This window comes from Carassius carassius, chromosome 24 (genome assembly GCF_963082965.1).
Source record: "Carassius carassius chromosome 24, fCarCar2.1, whole genome shotgun sequence".
Taxonomy (NCBI): domain Eukaryota; kingdom Metazoa; phylum Chordata; class Actinopteri; order Cypriniformes; family Cyprinidae; genus Carassius; species Carassius carassius.
Genome location: NC_081778.1, coordinates 12,987,471 through 13,010,877, shown reverse-complemented (window position 1 = coordinate 13,010,877; position 23,407 = coordinate 12,987,471). Strand labels below are relative to the sequence as shown.

Genomic DNA, 23,407 nt, shown 5'->3' with positions numbered 1-23,407 from the left:
TTAGGGGCTTCTCTGGTCTGTTTTAGACATGAGCTCTGCAAGATTATCCTCCTCTGGTAAATTCTTCAGCATTTTATCTAGAACACTCTTCGCCTGACCAAGGAAGAAGAAAAACTGCATCAATAGTGGCTTTACGCTGTAAATAAGCCTCCAAAAAGAACCAGAACAGTTTTGCAACCATATACATATGAAAGCCATTTTAAGACCATAATCTCTAGTAGAAATTGGTAGAGAATTTTTAAAGTACTTTAAAGAAGTCATTAACCAATATGCTGATTGGAATCGTGAGTTTTGAAGAGGTCATCAGTAGGGTGCATGCTGTAGAGACCAGGGCTCTCCAAGGGCAATCTCTCATCCACGTATACTTTGATACCCAGTGTAGTCCAGATCAAGAGGAAATGAAAATCCAGGACACAGGAACAGCTCTCCTTCAAACTGCAGAAGAGATCATGGTGTAACGGGGAGATGCTTCACTTCTAATGAGAGCACAGTCTTTTGAGATTCATACTGGAGAGGGTGAGGATGGTGGTCAAATATCTGCTCTGGTAACCAAAAGACAAGTTGCAACACGATCTATCAAGCGATAGAAATATGAGACCATGGGGTTCTTTTGCTCAATATTTTGACCTGATCAGCATTGTTAAATTTCACCAAGCTAAACCTCAGTATTGCTCAGTAACGGATGAAGGTGTGTGTGGTAATCGATAGCAGGGCTGGTGCTGGACACTGGGAGAGTAATGCAGCTCTGTGCAGAGGCTAAATATAAACTCTGTGATTGATGGCTGCTCATCCTGGGGCCTAATGAGACTCAGTGAGGAAACACTGGGCTGCATGCCTGACCACTGCAGGAGACAGCCTTAATCGCCTCACAAACATCACTTCAGAAAACACACACTTAAGACAAAACGTTAGCATTACAGATATGATGTCAAGGAATACACCCTGGCCTGAACACAACAAACGTGTCTTGAGAACCAAAAGACATTCTAATACATACAGCTTCTGTTTTGTATCACAAGGGAAATTGTGTCATGTAACGTAGACCCTCACCACTAGATAGCCCCATAGAGCTGCAGTATTTACATGTACAAACCCAATCTGTTCAAAGGTACAGTATATGTGAGGTCCACAGACAAACATACAGTATAGTCACAATCATATTGATATGATGCTGTCTGCAGAATTTGAAGCACTTTAGAAGGCCAGATAAATCTAGATCTATTTGCAAGTCTACCTCAGCTTTTCCAGATTTTACTACTGGGACACAATTTGAAAAAGGAAATTCTGAATTTATTTCTCACAATTACTACTTAATCTGATAATTAAAGTCAACATGAAATGAAATTTCACTCTATCTATTTTGTAAATGCTTGCTTTTATTTATCTTCTTGTGAATTAATTATCCATATGGAAATATCAAAATATAATAACTGATCAAGTGCAGCACCAAATGTCTCTCTGATGATGGATACATGACTTCTCCAATCATTTAGTCCACTTAAATCCTGTCCTGCAAGCTCACGTTAATCTACCTCTACTTTTGCAACATCCTAAAATCAAATCAATAATACAAAAGAAATGCAAAAGACCTGTCTGTTAATATCTTACCATTACATTCATTTCTCGCTGTTGCAATTATTAAAACTGGGTGTGCCTATATAGTTAATTAATTACACCCAATTCATTTTGTGATTCTAAAAGTTAAGGACTCTTCAATAAAAACAGTTATTGTTGGATTATATCTTGATTGTATGTCTTTTTAGAAAGTTTGCAGAGGCCCTCTGGTTAAGAACAACAAACTTCAAATTATACTTCTGAAACATTTGTTTTCAGGTGTATGACTTTGAAATGTACATGAATTCTGTCTTGAAACAAAATCTGATGATTTAAAAGTGCTTTTATGAAATATGTTTGGTGCGGTGTTTCAGTATATTGCAGTGCTCTGAAAGTTTTTACCATCTTAGGCTTGATGATCTCCTGGAGGTATGTACGGCAGAGCCTCCTATCCCACTCGCCAGCGATGTGACCTCTGTATATGATCTCTCCAAACAGATAACACCGATCCTCCCACGGTACTCAAGCCACACATATTAACACACCAAAATGTCAAACCTCCAGCACAAACTGATCCCTCAGCACCTTCGTTTAATACCTACAGCATTATTTTCAGCCAGGTTGGCAAGTTCTGACAGAGGGAAATTAACATTTTGAAAACTGCTAAAAGAAATTTCTACTAGATGTTGGATGCAGGGATTTTCTCCCAGGTATGAGTTGAGGAACTGATGCTGGGTGATAGGCACATCCTATATCGAGTATTTCATTTGAAATGGTTCTACACCAGACAAAAAGACAATTCACTTCATGTGTTCAACTCACTTCATGTTCATAATACAAGCAAAGATCAAGCTTTTCCTGAACTGCTGCTGTGCTTGGCTTAAGTCTGAGAATAAAGTCTGACCTGAGAATAAAGCAAATGATGTGTAATTTTAATGGAGAGAAGAACAAGTGAGTGTGTGTCTAATAACAATTGACAGACACTAGAGGTTCACCATCATTTGTACCTGTATTGTTTTGCAAATTGCTTCTTTCATCAGCTCTAATTGCAGTGATCACTTATAAAGCATTGTAAGGTGTCACGCACAACGCGTGTAATTACATTTAGTGTGATGCTTCATTTGCCGCCTAATGAATCCTCAGTGTACGCACATACAGGTTACTGTTTGCTTAACATAATGAAGGACATTCATTTTTGAAGGGGAGTGGGGATATCTAGAGCCACCATAATTAATTGTGAATGAAGTAATGCTGCCAGAGGAAAAACATGGTCTTGTTTGATGAAATTATACAACACATTATACAGAAAAGACATGACCGTAAGTAATAAAAATAATTTATTTAGTTTATAAGCATCTTGGACCATGTCACTTAAACTATTCTGGTTTTTTAAAGTTAAAACAAGCAGAATTTGAGTTTTAAAAAATGTGTATTATCTGAATGTGAATGTGTTTTATTTGAGATTTTGTTGTCTAAATTTCTTCTTTTGGCAGAGACTTTTAAGAGTCTCTTTATGGTATTCTTGAAAAAAATGTAATACCACTTTTTTTGGTCATTTTGGTTTTTAGCCTTAGTAAAAAAATTAATACAACTTATGAAGGAGACACAATTTAAAAAAAAGTACTTTGAGTCATCAAGGCTGCATTTATTTGATAAAAATCTGTTAATTTCATATGATCCTTCTGAAATATATATATATATATGTAAACACATTTTTTTTAGGATTCTTTGATGAATAGAGAGCTCAAAAGAACAGCATTTATTTGAAATAGTTGTGGTCACTGTGACTATTGATCAGTTTTATGCAACCTTCCTGAATAAATATATTAACTTAAAAAATAATAATTCACATATAACATGATGGAATCATTATTTTCATTACATGTATTTTCAGGATAATGAACACCAATCTCTTACTTTAGTATTGGCCTTCAGGTAGTTGTACAGGACATTTGTGGAGATGGTCAGATCTCCATGGTTAAATGATGCCCAAACTTCCTCTTCTCACTCACACAGGCATGTACAGTAACACAATGATAACAAGAGTCCTTTAAACTCCTGCTCGTGAGAACACATTTCCATAGTGTCCTACAGAATGGAAATGAGGAGACGAGGAACAAATGAACAATAATTACACAAATGAATAATGAATAGTGAATTCATTATTTTGTCTGTGTTTAAAGACCTAGATGAAGCTGCCCAGAGCTGCATATAGGCTGAAGGGTGGTTCAGTAGTGAGTTTGAGGGTGTTCTCCAGGATGGTGCGAGGGATGAGCTGCTCATGGGTGCTGGGGGATGGTTCTTCACTCATAAACACTCTGTAGTTGGAGTGAGCATTGTTGCCTGTGTTCTCCAACAGTTCCTTCACATGACCCAACTATCGCTCCAGCAGGTTAACATTCTGAAGAGGAAATTAAATTAAATGCCATTTGATGCCATCATTATCCATATGTATTAGACTCAATGCATTAAAAACCCACACCATTCTTTGGAATAATTGATTCTGACTGGTCAGTCATAGCAACAAGTGGTCAAATATTTCTGATTAATGACCGCTGTCCAGAGCAACACTGGTGTTCTGCATGTATGGGACACTTTATTGTAGGTTGGTTTGGTAAGAAATGTACCAAAAATACTCTACCTGCATTATGAGCCAATGACCTCTTTTGGCTGCGGTCTCCAACGTTCTCTCAGCCACAGTCTTTTGTCCTTGACCCAAGGACACATTATGGAGGTTTTTCCTGGTCTGTGGTAAATCCAAGCTTCAGCCCTAATAAATAAATACAAGTTTAGTACTCTGATTATGTTAGGCAAAGTGTCTTGTATAAAGTGTTTCTGTGCATACTACTGTAAGTGTTTTTACATGCCTGACAGAGTTGTCTCCAGGAGAAAGGATGAAGAACACAAGCGTTGAGGGACTGCACTCCTCAAAACACTTTTCAAATTCCATCTAAAACCGACATCTAAATACTTGGCACAAACTGTTCTCAGTAAAACTTCTGGTTTAAAAAGGCGTTTAAAGATTAAAATATTAATATTTCAAACCCAGACAACTGAAGCTGATTTTAAGTAAATATTGGTGATGGTTCTCTGAAGAATTCTTATTACCGGAGAGCATAGGTCATGAGATGATGAGTCTCTGGAGGTTTTTTTTTTTAATCTTCCGGTCCTGAGGGAGACGTTCTCTTATGTAAATATTTGATGACAGAATAACTGGGTAAACTTCTTTGGCAATTTGGTGCACTTTAGATTATAATATACAGTATATATATATATATATACAGTATATATATATATATATATATATATAATTTTTTTGGGGGGGATGTCAAAGTTAATATGTTAAGATGAACTTTGATTATAAATAAATATTTTTAATGTTTAATAAATATTTTTAATATTTTTAACATTCATCAAGTTTAATTTACAACTAAATATTATTTTTATTCTGTTTGTAGTTTTAAGAATGTCTAAATTTAAAAATAATAAGAAATCACTAACACTAATTTTGTATAGTTTTATATTAATGAGAAATCACTATATTCTTATATAGCTTTATATTATGTTTGTTTAATTTTATACTATGAAGTTTAATATTTTAACATTAATAGTGGCTTTCTCTCTCTCTCTCTCTCTCTCTATATATATATATATACAGTACACACCAAAAGTTTGGACACACCTTCTCATTCAAAGAGTTTTCTTTATTTTCAAAATTCTAGATTCACACTGAAGGCATCAAAACTATGAATTAACACATGTGGAATTATATATGGAATTATATACATAACAAAAATGTGTGAAAAAACTGAAAATATGTCATATTCTAGGTTCTTCAAAGTAGCCACCTTTTGCTTTGATTACTGCTTTGCACACTCTTGGCATTCTCTTGATGAGCTTCAAGAGGTAGTCACCTGAAATGGTCTTCCAACAGTCTTGAAGGAGTTCCCCGAGAGATGCTTAGCACTTGTTGGCCCTTTTTGCCATCAGTCTGTGGTCCAGCTCACCCCTAAACCATCTCGATTGGGTTCAGGTCCGGTGACTGTGGAGGCCAGGTCATCTGGCGCAGCACCCCATCACTCTCCTTCTTGGTCAAATAGCCCTTGATGCCTTCAGTGTGACTCTACAATTTTCATAGTCATGAAAATAAAGAAAACTCTTTGAATGAGAAGGTGTGTCCAAACTTTTGGTCTGTACTGTATATATATATATATATATATATATATATATATATACATTCTTTTTTTTCAGTCAAATTATTGTAAACTAAGAAAACAAGTATTTTCCAGATAAGAGGCATATTAAGGTGAGGTGAAAACACACTGTATTTATAATATCACTGTGTAACTGTAACTGCCTTTATATTTTAAGAAAAGGGTCACATATAATTGGTCACATTACACAGTATGAGCACCCATGGGCTAGATGGGTTGACTTATTTAGAGGTTGAAAAGGTGCTTCAAATTGATCATTTTCTAAATGACAATGCTAAATGACATCTGAACATAGGAAAGAGCTTGAGTTCTTACCCTAATGGCTCTAATGGCGGGACTGCTCTGAAAAACCTCAGGAAATGGCAACAGAAGTTCCAGATCCTGAGCCTCAATGTAGCCCCTCGTCAGAAAAAATCTAAATAAAACACAGATGCAAATTAATGAGGACATTAGACCTCAGGTCTGTTGAATAATGATGTCTTCATCCATCAGAGAAGGACAAAGCAGGTCTCAGAACAGCTTTACTCTGTTTGATGTGGACGTGTGAAGGACAGGCAGTGGAGACAGACAGCAGCAGGGAAAACAGGTGCTGTCCCGACAAGTATTTGCATTCTGCCACTGCAGCCCACCCTCCTGTCAGAGCTGACCAGTTGAGGGAGAGGGGCTGCCTGGGCTGTGAGAGTTAATCAATAGGAACGGACCTAAATCCACAGACGGGGCCTAATGGAACTTAATGTAAGGGTAGAAAAGTGGTGTGATTGTTTGAATGACAAAGTGCATGAGGAGGAAGGAAGGAGGTGGTGGTGGGTGGATGGGAGGCGTTTCTATTCTGCCGGCATCCTGTCCCACTCACCTGGAGGGCGGTGTGGGTGAGGAAGGTCCCTCTGGAAGAGCCCCTGGCAGGTGCACTGAAGGGCAGTGAGGGTGATGGCCTCAATGAGAGAAAAAACACACACTGACACACCTTCATCACGTGGAGCTCTCAAAATCGCTTTAAGGAACACTTTGCTGAAGGCCTTAAATGTAAAATACAGTTTAGATGATTTGAAAAAACAACTTTATTTGGAAAAAAAGTAAACATGTTGCTTAGAACTAAATAGTGGATCAAATGCAGTGTGTTCTGTGTAATGGATTTATATGACCAGCCTACTGGTTTTTCCCTGTCTCTAATATATTGAGGTATCATCTAAAAATGTTTTTTGAAACTTATCGCCTGTGAAGCAAAGATTCAGCATTTCTATGACTGTCAGTAAGATGAATGGGAAAGCTAATAATTTTTTCCCAACAGTATACTGAAATGTGACATTCATTTTAATATGTTTTATATGATTGGGATTATGTTGTTGTTTTGTACTTTGAAATCAATATTAAATTGTATTATTTTACACAGATTATCTGCAGCACTTAAAAAAAAATCTAATTGAAGACTTTTAAAGACCTTTTTTAAGACCTGCACAAATAAATTGAGTGTGGTAGGGCTGTGTCTATGCTAACATATTAAATTGTAAAATGACTGTACAAAGCATAATTTACAGTTCAGATACATGTTTTCACAAAAAAAAAAGTTGTATAAAATTATAAACTTCACATTTCAACATTAAAAAAATAAGAAAAGGGAAGAGGAAACAATTATTACATGAAATAACATAAATATGCTTTAGTATCCTAATTTTTTTATTTTTTAGAATGCAATAACATTGTCACTGAGACGAACCCCGAATACTGAGACGCCACCTGAATACTGACACACACGCATCCACCCACTCATTTACACTGATTACACTACATTACCATTAAGCCCCGTTCTTGGACTCTGATCACCGTCACAGCTGCAACCCATCAGGACTGGTGTTTATAAGCTGGACTATCACATCAGTTCAATGCGGAGTCTTGATTTGCTGTGTCTGTCATTTCTGAGCGTTATTACCCGGTTTTGTTTTCCTGTTGCTGATCTTGTCTGTTATCGTCTACGTACCTCCGCTGCCTACCTACTGACCCTTGCTTGTTTACTGGACATCGATTCTCTGCCTGTGACCCTGACATTCTGCCTTTCCCCTCTTTACGTCTCTGCTCTTCCTGCGTTGTTGAAACTGCTGTTACTGACCATTGCTTGTACGACTACGAGTTTCTTTATAAAGCCTGCACATGGATCCCACTTCGAGTTCTGGTTCATTACAGAAGACTTCGCCAACACAAGATCCAGTTGTTTATGAAAGTCAGAGACAAGGGCAGAGATCTTAATAGCTTCATTGAGTGTCTGCAACGTGCCCGACGATCCAGGTCACGCTACACTGATAACCCAGTTTTCATGCCACCTAATGAACTAAATGAACCCATGCAGATTAATGCTTACCATCTGTCTGTTGAAGAAAGAGATTGACGCATCTCCAATCGGCTATGCATGTACTGTGGCTTACCTGGCCATCAACTAAACAACTGCCCCACTCGTGCATCTACTTCTTCACAACATTCGGTGAGTACTCCTCTCACTTCCATTTGTGATATACAGTGTGTAACCATTCCAGTTGAATTATGGATAGACGACAAATAAGTTACAACCACTGCATTACTCGACTCTGGGGCTGCTGGTAATTTCATTTCCGAAGAATTTGCTAAGAAATATGACATTCAACTGATTTCATGCTCTACCTCTCTCTCAGTGGAAACAATAGATGGTCGACCGCTGGGTTCTGGATCCATCACTCACCTCACTCACAAACTACTGATGGCGGCTGGTTTACTTCACAAAGAGAGGATTCAATTCTACATTCTACCTACATCTCACACTCCCGTGATTCTGGGATTACCCTGGTTATGTCTGCATGATCCACAAATTTCCTGGAGAGAGGGCCAAATTGTAAAATGAAGCAATCGTTGTCAACAGAACTGTCTTTCTCCGGTCAATCCCATTCCTGTCTGTTCCGTGTCACTCACTCCAGCACGAGAGTCCATTCCCGACCATCCAGAGGAGTATGAAAGTGACGTGACATTCAGCCAAGTATGGTGACCCATACTCAGAATTTGTGCTCTGCATTTAACCCATCCGAAGTGCACACACACAGAGCAGTGAACACACACACACACACACTGTGGACACACACCCGGAGCAGTGGACAGCCATTTATGCTGCGGCGCACGGGGAGCAGTTGGGGGTTCGGTGCCTTGCTCAAGGGCACCTAAGTCGTGGTATTGAAGGTGGAGAGAGCACTGTACATGCACTCCCCCCACCTACAATTCCTGCCGGCCCGAGACTCGAACCCACAACCTTTCGATTGCCAGTCCGACTCTCTAACCATTAGGCCACGACTTCCCTAAACTGATCCCACAGAGGCGTTCAGTAAAGAACAGGCCAACACCTTACCTCCTCACTGTAAATATGACTGTGCCATCGATCTTCTGCCTGGGCATTCTCCTCCAAAGGGCCGCATCTTCCCATTGTCTCAACCTGAATCCGAAGCCATGAAGGATTACATCAGTGAAGAACTCAAGAAGGGTTTCATTAGACGTCTACATCCCCTGCTTCATCTGGGTTCTTTTTCGTGAAGAAGAAGGATGGTTGTCTTAGTCCTTGCATTGACAATCGTGGATTAAACGAGATAACTGTCAAGTTCAGATATCCACTCCCGTTGGTTCCTTCAGCTCTTGAACAGCTTCGTACTGCCCAGTACTACACCAAGCTAGGTTTGAGGTGTGCATACAATTTAATTCGCATTAGAGAGGGAGATGAATGGAAGACAGCCTTCTCCACAACCACTGGGCACTACGAATATCTCGTTATGCCGTTCGGACTGGTCAATAGTCCGTCTGTGTTCCAGTCATTCATAAATGAGGTCTTCAGAGACATGTTGAACAAATCTGTGATCGTTTATATCGATGATATACTAATCTACTCCAACACACTTCAAGAACATTTACAACACGTCAGAGCAGTTCTCCAACGTCTCATCAAGTACCAATTATATGCCAAAGCCGAGAAATGTGAGTTCCACACAACCTCCACCACATTCTTGGGGTACATTATCAGTCCCGGAGGGGTGGCCATGGACGAGAAGAAGGTCAACGCCGTTCTTAACTGGCCTGAACCCACAACCCTCAAGGAATTACAATTATTTCTAGGATTCGCTAACTCCTACAGAAGATTCATCAGAAACTTCAGTACTGTGGTCGCTCCACTTACTTCAATGGTCAAAAGAGGAACTCATCGACTACAATGGTCTGAACCCACTCATGAAGCATTTCAAACATTGAAACAATGATTCAGCAACGCACCCATCCTCTGCCACCCTGACCCCTCATTACCTTTTGTTGTAGAGGTTGACGCTTCCAACACTGGTATCGGAGCTATCCTGTCCCATCGTCCAGACCCAGCCGCTAAGCTTCATCCCTGTGCCTTTTACTCAAGAAAACTCAACTCAGCTGAGCGCAATTACAGTGTTGGGGACCAGGAACTCCTTGCCATGAAGGCAGCCTTCGAGGAGTGGAGGCACTGGCTAGAGGGCTCCACTCATCCATTTACAGTACTGACAGACCATAAGAACTTGGAATATCTACGCACCGCCAAACGCCTTAACCCTCGCCAAGCTAGATGGTCCTTGTTCTTTACCCAATTCGACTTCACTTTGACTTATCGACCAGGTTCCAAGAACACCAAGGCGGATGCCCTCTCACGTCAGTTCGAGGAGGAGGACATCCCAATAGATCCAGAACCCATTCTACCTTTTCATGTAGTCGTTGCCCCCATTCAATGGGACATTATGACCCTGCTTCAGCAGTACAGAGAACAAAACGAAACCCCAGCAACCTGTCCAGCCAACAAAATCTTCGTCCCAGAACATCTCCGAGATCAAGTCATCAGTCAAGTTCACTGCCATCCATCATCCGGACACCCAGGTATCACAGCAACCATCCATCAACTGGAGAATCGCCTCTGGTAGGAATCATTACACAAAGACACAACCAATTACGTACATCAATGCAACAACTGTAACATAAACAAATCATCCAAACAATCACCCGGCGGTCTCCTTCAACCATTCCCCATTCCACACCGACCATGGTCTCACATTGCCATAGACTTCATTACGGATCTTCCCAATTCACAAGGCTACACTACCATACTTACCATCATCGACCGATTTTCCAAGGCTTGCAGACTCATTCCACTACCCAAACTACCCACAGCTCTCCAGACTGCAGAACATATTTGCAATTTGGTCTTTCGGTTATATGGTTTACCTGAAGACATTGTGTCAGAACGAGGACCTCAATTCACCTCTCAATTATGGTCAGCCTTCTTCAAAGCCCTGAACGTCAATGTCAGCCTCACCTCTGATTATCATGGATGTAACACTAATGAGCTGATGGTATTTCAGCCATCTGTTCCATATTAATGAATCCTGACTCTCTAGCATATTCTGCACTCAAAGACCAGAACGTGAGTAAACAAGGACCTTCGTTTTACAACATCTTCCAACATAATTCACCATTTGGGGAGCCGCAATTTCGGCAACATCCTGGCATGGGTGACAGTTATTACACCTATTGAGACTGTCCAGGGATACCCTCGCGAGCCTCAAAGAAGAAACGAAACACCCACATTCCTAAACACACACACAAACTTTTCTTTACGCTCTTTATATAAGTCCTTAATAATATGTATTTTGAATAGGTTTGTGTGTTGCATAAAATGGTTAATCCTGTTATGCGAGGATTATAAGTTGCTGACTTGTAAATTGGAAATGTTTCTCCTAATTTTAATGTTCTCAAATAGAATCATGAGTTGTAACCCTACCCCCCTGACCAGGTCGTAAAACTTCATAACCTAACTGACAGAACAGCAAAGCCAGATCACTGGTACCTTTTTAAAACATATTTCTAAACATATTGACTGTGTTGCCTTTTTGGTGCATTAGATTTTTTCTATAATCAAATTGGAGTATAATGTTTATCGTGTGTTAATCAAACTTTAAATGTGTGTAATTCTGCATATGAATGTAACGTCGTGTTTCTATCAGTTATATATGTTATTTTTGGTATCTGTTTAATCGTCATGCTTTGACGGACTCACTTATATAAAGCAAATTAATGAAAAATGTATTAATCTGAAATTACGAACTTGCTAGAATATCACTGCTGAAATCTGATAAGCCATAACTTATTAGAGTGGGTGGTTCCCCAGAGACAAAGGAACGTTCTTCCCGCTTCAGATCGCGGACGTTCATTGGTTGTTCACACAAACAGAGGCGTGAACCAGTCAAGCCATAAGAACTGAAACCAGGAAGTTCCTCTCTGTTCTTGCTCTTCTTCGCTCTCTTGTCCCTGTCTGGTCCCTCTCAGCACGGCGGCTGAGAGAACAGCCATTCTCATGGCTCCTTCGGGAGCTTTCATCTCCATTGTTTTCATTTCTTTTACTTACTAAGTTCCTCTCTACACAAGGAAGACGAATTCTGAATCATTACGTTTGTTGGACCTTTCAAATATCGCGCGATTCCGCAGCAGCCCTGGAAGACACGAAAGAACACGCCTAGCTACAAAGGACCACGCACACACGCACGCTGGTCTGGTGAATCACAAAGAGACCACATGCAAGTATCATTCTCTATGGAGATTTAAATGCTGCTTAAAGTTTGTCTATTACCTTTCCAAGGTGATTTGATTTGTTGTTGTCTTTCAAGGGTTACTGTCTGTGAGTTTGCATAACTGAGCGCGTAATTCTGTGATTGCGCCTAATTCTCTCACCTCTCTCTCTCATCCTCTCTCACTCATTCTCTCTCTCTCTCTCTCCCTCATTTGGATTCCGTTATGTCTTGTACAAAGTTACTGTCTCTATAGTCGTACACGTATTTACTCTGTATGATTTGTAGCTTGATGTATTATTAGTTCAATTATTAAAAACCAATATATATTCATGATTGCCTCTGTCTAAAACGCTCACATCACGAGTCAATGAAATGTCTGATCTTTAGCTACAAGCTCTTTACTTTTTAGTAACCGAAATTTCATAATGATAGGATAATGTTTTCATGGCCAGAGAATATTTTTCCTTGAATTATAAAAAGTGATACCTTTGTTGAAAGTTGATAAGTTAATCTTACAGCCGTTTGCTGGACAAACCACTGTTTGATTTTTGGTAATTTACAGTAAGAGATATCACTATAATTGATATGAAGAATGGAATATTGACATATTAATGAGTAAATTACAGTGCCTTGTAATGAGTTATTGATATATAAAATTGACCTATTTTTCATCTTCAATAATTTTAATGTAACTGTCATATGAGATATATATATATATATATTAATCATATTCCTGATTAATTATTAAAATTCTTTATATCATTTGAGTTAATTATAATGTACAACCCAGTGCGGCTACATCCCCAAGCCAACGGACAAGAAGAGAGACTTAACCAAGAATTGAACCGCTTCCTCAGAACCTACTGTAATCAGAATCAGGACGATTGGGCCCGATACTTATTGTGGACAGAATATGCTCAGAACTCCCTTCTCAAACCCTCAACTGGTCTGACTCCTTTTAAATGTGTCCTGGGTTTCCAGCCGCCAATGTTCCCATGGTCAGGGGAACCGACGGACATTCCTGCCGTGAACGATTGGATGACTCGCAGTGAGGAGGTTTGGAATCACGCTCATGTTCACCTTCAACACGCTGTTCGAAGGCAAAGAGAGCAAGCGGACTGCAGAAGGCGCCCATGTCCCAACTACCAGCCGGGTCAATGGGTGTGGCTGTCGACACGGGATCTCCGTCTCCGACTTCCATGCCACAAACTGAGTCCAAGGTATGTGGGTCCATTCCAAATCACCAGACAAATAACCCCAGTTTCCTTCCGTTTAGCACTTCCTAACACATACCGTATTTCTCCTACTTTTCATGTGTCCTTGCTCAAGCCCGCTGCTGGTCCCAGAGACGAGGGAAAGGGGAGGTCCCATGAACAGGCCCCTCAACCCATCACCATTGAGGGCAAGGAGGCTTACCAAGTCCAGGAATTACTCGATTCCAGACGTCGGGGAAGAATACTGCAGTACCTGGTCGACTGGGAGGGGTATGGTCCAGAGGAACGCTCTTGGGTAAACTCTGAGGATATTCTAGATCCCAATCTCATCGAGGAATTTCATCGTTTACATCCCGAAAGACCGGCCCCTCGACCCCGTGGTAGACCCCGACGTTGTTTGCCTCCTCACGCCAGGAGTCGCTCGCAGGGGGGTGGGGTGGGGGGTGGGGGGGCTCTGTCACGGAGACGAACCCCGTGATTCCCTCTACTGGCCTGGCACCCTCAACTGAATACTGACACACACACATCCACCCACTCATTTACACTGATTACACTACATTACCATTAAGCCCCGTCCTTGGACTCTGATCACCATCACAGCTGCAACACATCAGGACTGGTGTTTATAAGCTGGACTATCACATAAGTTCAATGCGAAGTCTTGATTTGCTGTGTCTGTCATTTCTGAGCGTTATTACCCGGTTTTGTTTTCCTGTTGCTGATCTTGTCTGTTATTGTCTATGTACCTCCGCTGCCTACCTACCGACCCTTGCTTGTTTACTGGACAATGATTCTCTGCCTGTGACCCTGACATTCTGCCAGTCCCCTCTTTACGTCTCTGCTCTTCCTGCGTTGTTGAAACTGTTGTTACTGACCATTGCCTGTACGACTACGAGTTTCTTAATAAAGCCTGCACATGGTCCCACTTCGAGTTCTGGTTCATTACAAACATTGGCTTCATGACGAGCCACCCGTTCACATTTACAACTGCATCTTTACTGCACATGGAATGATTTTCACTTTGGTCTGAACAAAAACAGCAAACAGATTTATTGAAAATGCTAATTAATTCTCTGACAGCAGGTGGCGCTTTTGGAAATATAGCAGTTTCCCTGGTAACCGAAATACACAAGGCACTGCACCTGACTTTAAAATGTGCAGCGCTCCAATTTATTTAATAAAATCAGCACTGACCTATAATAGATCAGCGAATCATAGCCTTTTTAAGTTTTTCTTTTCAGTTCTTGTCTTTTTGTCACCAAATTTAAGATCTCTTGAAATAAATAAGAATTTCTTGTACCATTTAAGACTTTTTATGGCTTTAATTTGATACAACTAAGTTTAAGACTTTTTAAGGACCTGCCTAAACCCCGTTACAATACTACTCCATTTATTGAATTTTTGAAATGTGGCCTTGGTGAGCATAAGATATTTTTCACATTAAATGACCCCAAACTTTTGAACTGTAATGCACGTACGGTGCAATAAATAATCATTTTCACTTTCTCCAGTGTTGCGTATTACCTTGAGGGATTATTGGTACATGGAGTTAATGTTGTGGAGCTGTTTAATGGTGAAGCAGAGTAGGACGGCTCTCTCAGCCGCTGGCCGGTAGAGATCCTGTGCCTAATTGGTCATTATCTTGTTCTCTCACACTGTAACAGCTTATGTAAACAACACAGTTGTTGAGATGTACAGATACCTATTCTTTGAAGAATGTACATAACTGTTATATACTTTTCTAAAGTTTTCTAATTACATTTTCTTGTTTATTATATTTTCATATCAGTTTTAAATATTGGTTATGAGCTCATCTTACATGAACAATGCAAAAAAGAGAGATCTAAGCAAGGAACAACAATATGAGGTAAATGGACAGTTTGTACCATACCTTGTTGTGGATATGTCTGGGTGTACTCTTCGTATATTCTAGCTGTTCCACTATAGCTGCATCTGGCAGAAAGTTTCCTTCTGCTTGCTCAGCAGCTCATTCTCTAGTCTCTTCAGCTCAATTTGACACTTCTGCTGGGTGCTCAATTCCTACTGAAGCAATCAAAAATGGACAATGTTAGGACATATATATAATATATATATAAATAATTATATGACAACTGACCTTCATCCTCTCCAGCTTAGGCCTCTCATGCATGACCACCTGTCCCAGTAGATGTTCCTCCTGGCAGCGTTGGTTCATAAGGGTGGTCTGGGCCTGCAGCTCAGAGGGAAAGTGAGGGTTGGCTTGCTTAGTGTGTAGAAGGAGAAGGAAACCTCTGTTAAACTCACACTCCTTACCACCCAGTCTGATGTACCTGTGGAAACACCACACTGTGTTATGAATTCAGAATGAGACTACTCTAAGCTGGTACTAAACAGCACTCTGTGGTAAAAAATATGGCATCTACATTCCATCCGTACTAGACACCAGATTCACCAACATGTCTAATTGAAGCAAACAGAAAAGGATGACAGATGCTCCAAATAGCCACCACAGGCAAAGGCGTTAAATAAAACTGGAAGATGATTTTCCCTGCAGCCAATATTTATTCCAATCTGCATTGCAATTAAATCAGGCCTGGCTGGCCAAAGTGGCGCCTTTTCATTTTCTCTAATTACCCTGTGCATGTCAGCAAGCGGCAACAACTCTAATGCCAAAGGTTCCACCAGGGCCCAGGTCCGCTCCAGGTCTATATCTTCAAAGGACGGAATTAATGTATACTATTGATAGAACCATTACTTCACCAAATTAAAGTCCCAGTTGATGGATTGGCTCATGCTCCTCCATCAGACATGAAAGGAATAATTAGTATTCATTACTTCACACTCTGCAACATTCCAATTATTAATGAACTTCAGCCGAGAAGCCGCACCAGATCCATCATGGCAGCCGTGGCCGGGCCGGATTAATCACATGAATGAACCGGTGCGTGGGTCAGGCGCTGGTATAAACTTGTAATCAAATTAAACAATGGGCCACAGTTATGAGTCAAAAGAGGGGGATTGTAGGTGTCCCTGTGGTACAATGCTACAAGGACAAAAGGCTAGAGAGATAAATAAGAGCTGAGAAATTAATAACTCCGGGTGTTGAAAAACAAGGAAAACAGATGAGGAGTTGCATCTACTTACACATCCTAGAAATACCTGAAAATACGCACTGATAATTTAAATCATTCTGTTAAAGAATACTACATTTACATTTAGTCATTTAACAGATGTTTTTATCTAAATCTACTTACAAATGAGGACAAAAGAAGTAATCAAAACCAACAAAAGGGCAATAATATGTTATGTGTAATAATATGTAATAATGTGAAGCTAATATTTTCTACAGTTCATGTACACTTCATCAAGTAACCCAAATGCATAGGACATTCATTAAGAAATTGAATTAAAAATTGAGAAAGTATTGATTTAGAATTATTTTAAACTACAGAATGTTCCATCTAGTGACGCATTCTGAGAATATATATAAATATTTCTATATTTTTATAAAAAAAATATTTTACATCAGTCAAAATTCTTTTTTTTTTTTAGCTTTTGTAGTACAAAACAAAACAGGACCCAATAACTATATATAAAAAAACAGAACAAAACCTAGATAGGATCCCAAACTATTTAGTTGTCTTTACTGTATAAAACATACATTATATATATATATATATATATATATATATATATATATATATATATATATATATATATATATATATATAGTAGCCTCAGGATTAAAACAACACTCTGGCTGCTTGAATCTGATCCATATTCTGTATTCAACACACATAAAGAGAAAGAGCAAACAAATGCACATTTATCAGCTTCTGTGAGTGCAGAATCAATACCTCTGCCTTCACCTCTATTCAAATCAGACAACCCTAATTCATCTTCCATTCTAGTTTTCATACTGCACAGAGCAAAAAAAAAAAAAAAAAAAAATCAAGGGGCTCTTTAGAGCTCAGTAAAGATATATATACTCTAAATATATCTTTATATTCTAAAATCCGCTGCAGAACAAAAGTATTTTTCAGAGTAATTTTTACTACAATGAGAGAATCACCGGTATAAAATAAGCAAAAAATGACTGAGAGGGTTGAACTTGCCTTCCTTTCTTTAAGGTTTGCCTTCCTAGCAGTGGCTCGAGGAGTCACTCCCTCCATCATGTTTTCAATCAGGACTATCTCATCAGTGGCCCAAGCCTTCTCAATAACATCCAGATACCTGTGTGATGTGAAGTCCAGGACAAGACAAATCAACTCAACTCATTGCATTCAGATTCTTTATATTATTTCATATAGATAATCTTTGACCAATCTAAAATCACCTCACCCTACTGCAGTACCCGCAGGTTGGGCCCGTATAGATTTCGGATCCACCTGCTGGCCTGCTGCTGAGGATCCACAATCAGAGGCCAGCGATGGCTGGTCATCAGGATGGCTGCATTTTCAACAGACAGCCGATCAGCTGGCAGGCCCTGGTTCTGCCAGCCTGCCATGGTGGCCTGGTCAGTCAGCATAAGTACAGGGTCCAGACCGTCTGTCAGCAGGATAGGGGTCTGGATCGCGAGGTGTGAGGAGAGGAAGGCAGACAGTGATGCTATTCAATTCAACGCTCCACTGGAGTGCAGACACAGTAGTACAGTTACAGGATTTATAGTAGACAGCTCAGGAAGAAACAATGATCCAAAACACTCTTAACCTTGACAAGTGAAACAATAGTTGGCAAAAGCCATAATAATATATATATATATATATATATATATATATATATATATATATATATATATATAAAATGTATTTAATGATATTGTGTGTCTAAGAAACAAAAAATAAATGCATAAAAACTATCTTTCAAATAATGGAAATAAGGAATAATACTTTGAGTTTTTTTAGGAAAGGAATGAGTATGTCATTAAGCAGTTGGTGACAGTAAGGCGGTGTGAAGTATCCAGCATAAGACACGAAAGCAGCACATCACCACACACTCCAGCTGCAGCTGGCCCTCCGACCAATGCACATTTTCTGCCTACAGTGAGAGAATAACTGGGACTTTATGGTGACCCATATTATTTCACAACTTCACATACTTAAATATCTGTGAATGCCCCTGAAGTTTAGAAAAGCTTAAGCATAATTTGCTTGGATTCACTTAGTTTGGTAGTTTGCGTCTAATGCAATTAAATTAAGATACCTGTTAGTTTTCCTGTAGCTCAATTGGTAGAGCATTGCGTATCAAGTGCAATGTCGGGGGTTCGATTCCCCGGGAACATATGATAGGTAGAAATTGATAGCCTGAATGCACTGTAAGTCGCTTTGGATAAAAGTGTCTGCTAAATGCATACATTTAAATTTAATACACCTGAAGTGTGGCTTTAGTGTACAAAAACATTTTCTATTTCATTTATTATTTTTATCATGATTAGATAAATTTTCCTTAAACGTATACAGTAATTTTAAATATAAATACTGTATTACAGTAATTTTATTTCAATATAAAAAGGCAGTTTAACAAACATGATCATGATTTCTAAATTTGATCTTAAAAACATTAACGGTGGCAAGTCCTAATGGTGGATATCAATTCCAAGCAGTGCTATTTTTTATTTTATTTATTTATTTTTGTGAAATAAATACATTTTATTCTGCAAGGATAAGTGAAAGTAAAGAGTGAAAGTAAAGTGAAAGTAAAGAGGTTTATATTCATAAAAGGAACATGAAGCCTATCACAGTTTCCACAAAAATATCAGGCAGCACAATTTTTTACATTAATAATAAGAAATGTTTCTTGAGAAGTAAAATCAGCAGAATGATTTCTGAAAGATCATGTGACATTGAAGACTGGAGTAATTGTTGCTGGAAATTCATCTTTGCCATCACAGGAATAATTGTATTAAAATAGAAAACAGTTAATTATAATTGTAATAATATTTCACTTTATTAGTGTTTTTACTGTGTGTTTTATAAAAAAAAAAGTTCTTCAAGAAAAATTAAACCACTTAAAGCTATGTTACAACCTAAAACCTAGCCTTCAGACCTCACTTTCGAACCATCTGCTGTCTCTCTCCTCCCAATTGATCATAAACACAGACAGAACATGAGCGATAATGTATACAGTCACAATTCACCTAAACTGGCTTTGAAAGTTTAGTTACATTTTCACTCAGCATCAATTTAGCACTCATTTAAGACTTCAATAATATCGCAGAGATGCTCCTGAAATGATAAATGTCATCTGACATTGCCTTTGCAGGCGCTTAGCTTCTAGAACATGTCGCATAATAAATTCTCAGACAGTTAAAAATCACTATAATTTTAGCCTAATGCATTATAGATTGCTTGGAATATCACTCAGTCCTGGGTGAAGCGTTTTTAATTTCCAACAGCTGTTAAGGTTTTGAGGTAAGTTAATGATTACATATAGATGGGCTGATTTATTAGTCTAAACACTATTGCTTCCAGGTCAATGGCATAAAGACAAATCATTTGTCTTGATATGTTTAAAAGCCAAGCTGTCCCATTGTAGAACTATTAATTCCTCTGAATAAGAAAGTCGAACTTTACGACCAACAACAACAACAAAAAACAGTGCGTTGTTATTATTTTTTTTGCATTAACAGCAGTAAAGATTTTACATAATCTCACAGGGTTGATTCAATGATCAATGTCACAGGGAGTGAAAAAAGGGAAAATGATTCAAAGTTAATTTTTTTCAAGTTGGACATGTATACACCAGTCTCTCATAAATCATTTATCCTGATCGCCTCATTCAGGAAAACAGATAGCAGATGAATAAATGCCCTTCTTGTTTCATTGTCCCGAACTGGCCTACAGCCATCTAGCCCCTTGCCCAGATCAATGGTGCATTTGCCGTGCTGCACCCCTTCCTTCCGAGTGCTCAATCTGATTGTCTGGCCAAACATTTAAGCCATGGCCACCTCCCCTTTGAATGAAGCCAAACTCATGTTGAGATTAGGTCTGTTAGTGCGCTTCCCTAAACCCAGACCCTCTCCTCTCACAGCCGCCCAGTACCTGCAGGCCTCCCACCAGCCGATTGGCCAGCTCAGTGGTCTGGCTGGTACATGTCACTTCCTCCTGGCAGCGCAGTTTCTCAGCCGCCGCCCTCTCAAACTGAGCTGTTAGGCTTTGCAGGTGCCTGTCCCGATCCAGTCAGCACAAAGTGACTATGACATACTTCTTTATATCTTCATGGATTATTATTTGAATGGTTACGATGAACGGATGGCAATTTATGAATCACACATAGAACAGAAAAGAACATTTTAAGTTTAAAAGTTAAATAAATTTTTCTTTGCACCCTTTAATCACTCTGGAATTAGAAACAGAATTATATTAGGCTCATTATTATTATTATTATTATTATTTAGTTTACAGGGTATGGTGTTTTTGCTGTTGTAAACACTACTGTTGTTGTAGAAAAATATTTCTTATTTAAAATAGAATTATATTCTAATTCTGTTCTGAATTTATAAATTTTTTGAATGATAATAAAAACATGAATGATAAGTATAAATCGGAGGATGAGAAAAGTACAAGCCTGTTTTATTAGTGTTGTGGAAATTGTTTTTAAAGGCATTCTAAGTTATTTATATAAATACTATAATAACAAGTAAATAATGAAATAAAAACAAGTCTGATTTCTCAAATATTGTAGGTTTACAGTGACACTAATACATTCAAGTCCCCCAAAAAGGCCGGTCATCCACGAAAGGCAAATGCAAGAAAAGACAAGATAATGCGGAGACTCAATGGACACTCAAGTTTTTACACTGCAGCTGGAATTGCTCGCCAGTTCAACGCTAAACGGGATAAGGATCCGTGTCGAGAAGAGAAGTGGGACTGAAAGTGCACCAAGTGACCAAGCCTCTCATCAGCAGAAAGATTCAAAAGGATAGGCTCACATTTGCTGAGTAGCACGTTGTGTGAAGAGAGGAGAACTGGTCCAAAATTTAGTTTAGTGACGGAACTTTTTCATCAAAAATTTTAATATATTTGGGTCTGATGTGAAACATTGTGTTTAGCATCAAACTGGGGAAATACTTAAGTCTGCATGTGTAAAGAAGTCAGTGAAAAGTGGAGGAGGAAGTGTCATGGTTCGGGGAATGTTTTGGGTCTCGTATACAGTTACATGGCAGGGCGAAAGCAAAAAAAAAAGTTTTTTGTTGAAATGCCTTATTTATTTTGTCAAACATGTTAGTAGAACAGTGGTATACCTGCAGTTAATATTCCTTCAAATTTTGAGCGATGAAGATTAACAATATTTCAGAAAAAAAAAAAAGTATTTATAAATTGTTCTATAATTTTGATCTTCTCTACTGTATCCAAACTTTTGAATGTTAGTGTATTTACAACACAAAACATATTGTGGGGAGACCACTGATTAAAACACTTATTTTTTAATTGAAAATGGTCTAATTGAATATTTTTTAATTTCAAATTATATTACCAACATAACATTTTGGTTAAAAACGTGAACTTACAAATAGGAAACTGCATTTCTTAAGTATTTCCAGGTTTTTATTTTTGTATGTATGTGTCAGGATACGATGGACTCAGAGATCGAGGTGATGTTAAATAACACAACTTTATTGAATTTTAGGATAGCAGGTGTAAGGGATTCGGGGAAAAAACCCGGCGCAACATAGGCATTCGGGATCCACAGCGGGTAATTTTTCACTCAACGGGTTAGGGACTCAAATTATCTTTCAGAATAGTTCAACAAAGGGTATCAGAATCCACCACGGGTGAGTATTCCTCTTCAGATCAGTGAATGTGAATTGTCTCTTCCAGACGAGAGGATTTAAGTGAACATAAGATGCGGGATCCACAACAGGGTAATGCACATTCTTGAAATCATGTATTCCGTGAATCCAATCCCAGAATGATAACACTGGCCTTATTTCTTACAGGATAAGGTGAGGGTTCAGCGGGAGAAACCGAGGTATCAATGAGCCTTGGATGAGTGCTGGAAGCTAGGACATCGGTGATCAACAGCAGCTCTTCTGAGGATTACAGACAGAGTCAGAGGTTAGTGATACACAGGTGAGTATTTTCAGTGAACAGAGTATTCAACAGGTTTTCTCTAATAGACGGATGACAGAGGAAATACGGTCAGTTCCTGTTGGAGGCTTGACGCTAGACTGCAGTGAGTGTGAGTGTTTTATGGAGCTGGTTGATGAGGTTACTGATTGTGAACAGGTGTGGGTGATTAGAATTCTGGGGAGATTGAACGTTGTGTGGATCGTGATGCAGAGTCTGCTGATTGGTTTCTGACATTACCCCCCCCTCTAGAGTCCGCGCCAGCGGACCTTAGACCTCGATGTCTTGGGGGTCTGCCTCTGGGTCGAGGTGCCGGTTTGTCAGGATGCTGAGCATGGAATTCGAGAAGCAAAGTAGGATCGAGGATATCCTTTCGAGGTATCCAACATCTCTCTTCCGGTCCATATCCCTCCCAGTCGATCAAATACTCCAATTGACCATTTCGACGTCGAGAGTCCATCACTTCTTTAACCGTATAGATGGGATCCGGTTCTATAGGTGGAATAGGAGGATCGTCTCCGGGAGCCAATTCTGCTGGGGAGCCAGGTACAGGTGGGTAATGAGGTTTGAGAAGGGAAACATGGAAGGTAGGGTGGATCCGATACTGAGCGGGGAGTTGAAGCTGATATGTGACCGGATTGATCTGCTTGACAATGGGGAACGGTCCGATGTATTTTGGGCTAAGTTTACGGCAGGGTTGTCGGAGTCGCATATCTTTGGTAGAAAGCCATACCAATTGTCCAGGTTGGTAAACGGGAGTTTGGCGTCGATGAGCATCTGCAAAATGTTGTTGACGATTA

The 23,407-nt window shown here is 39.3% G+C and overlaps 1 pseudogene; it reads right to left on the bottom strand.

The window, feature by feature from the left end:
- LOC132103478 (dynein axonemal heavy chain 11-like) lies at positions 1 to 23,319 on the bottom strand (annotated as a pseudogene).
- Between the last annotated feature and the right edge of the window lie 88 nt (positions 23,320 to 23,407).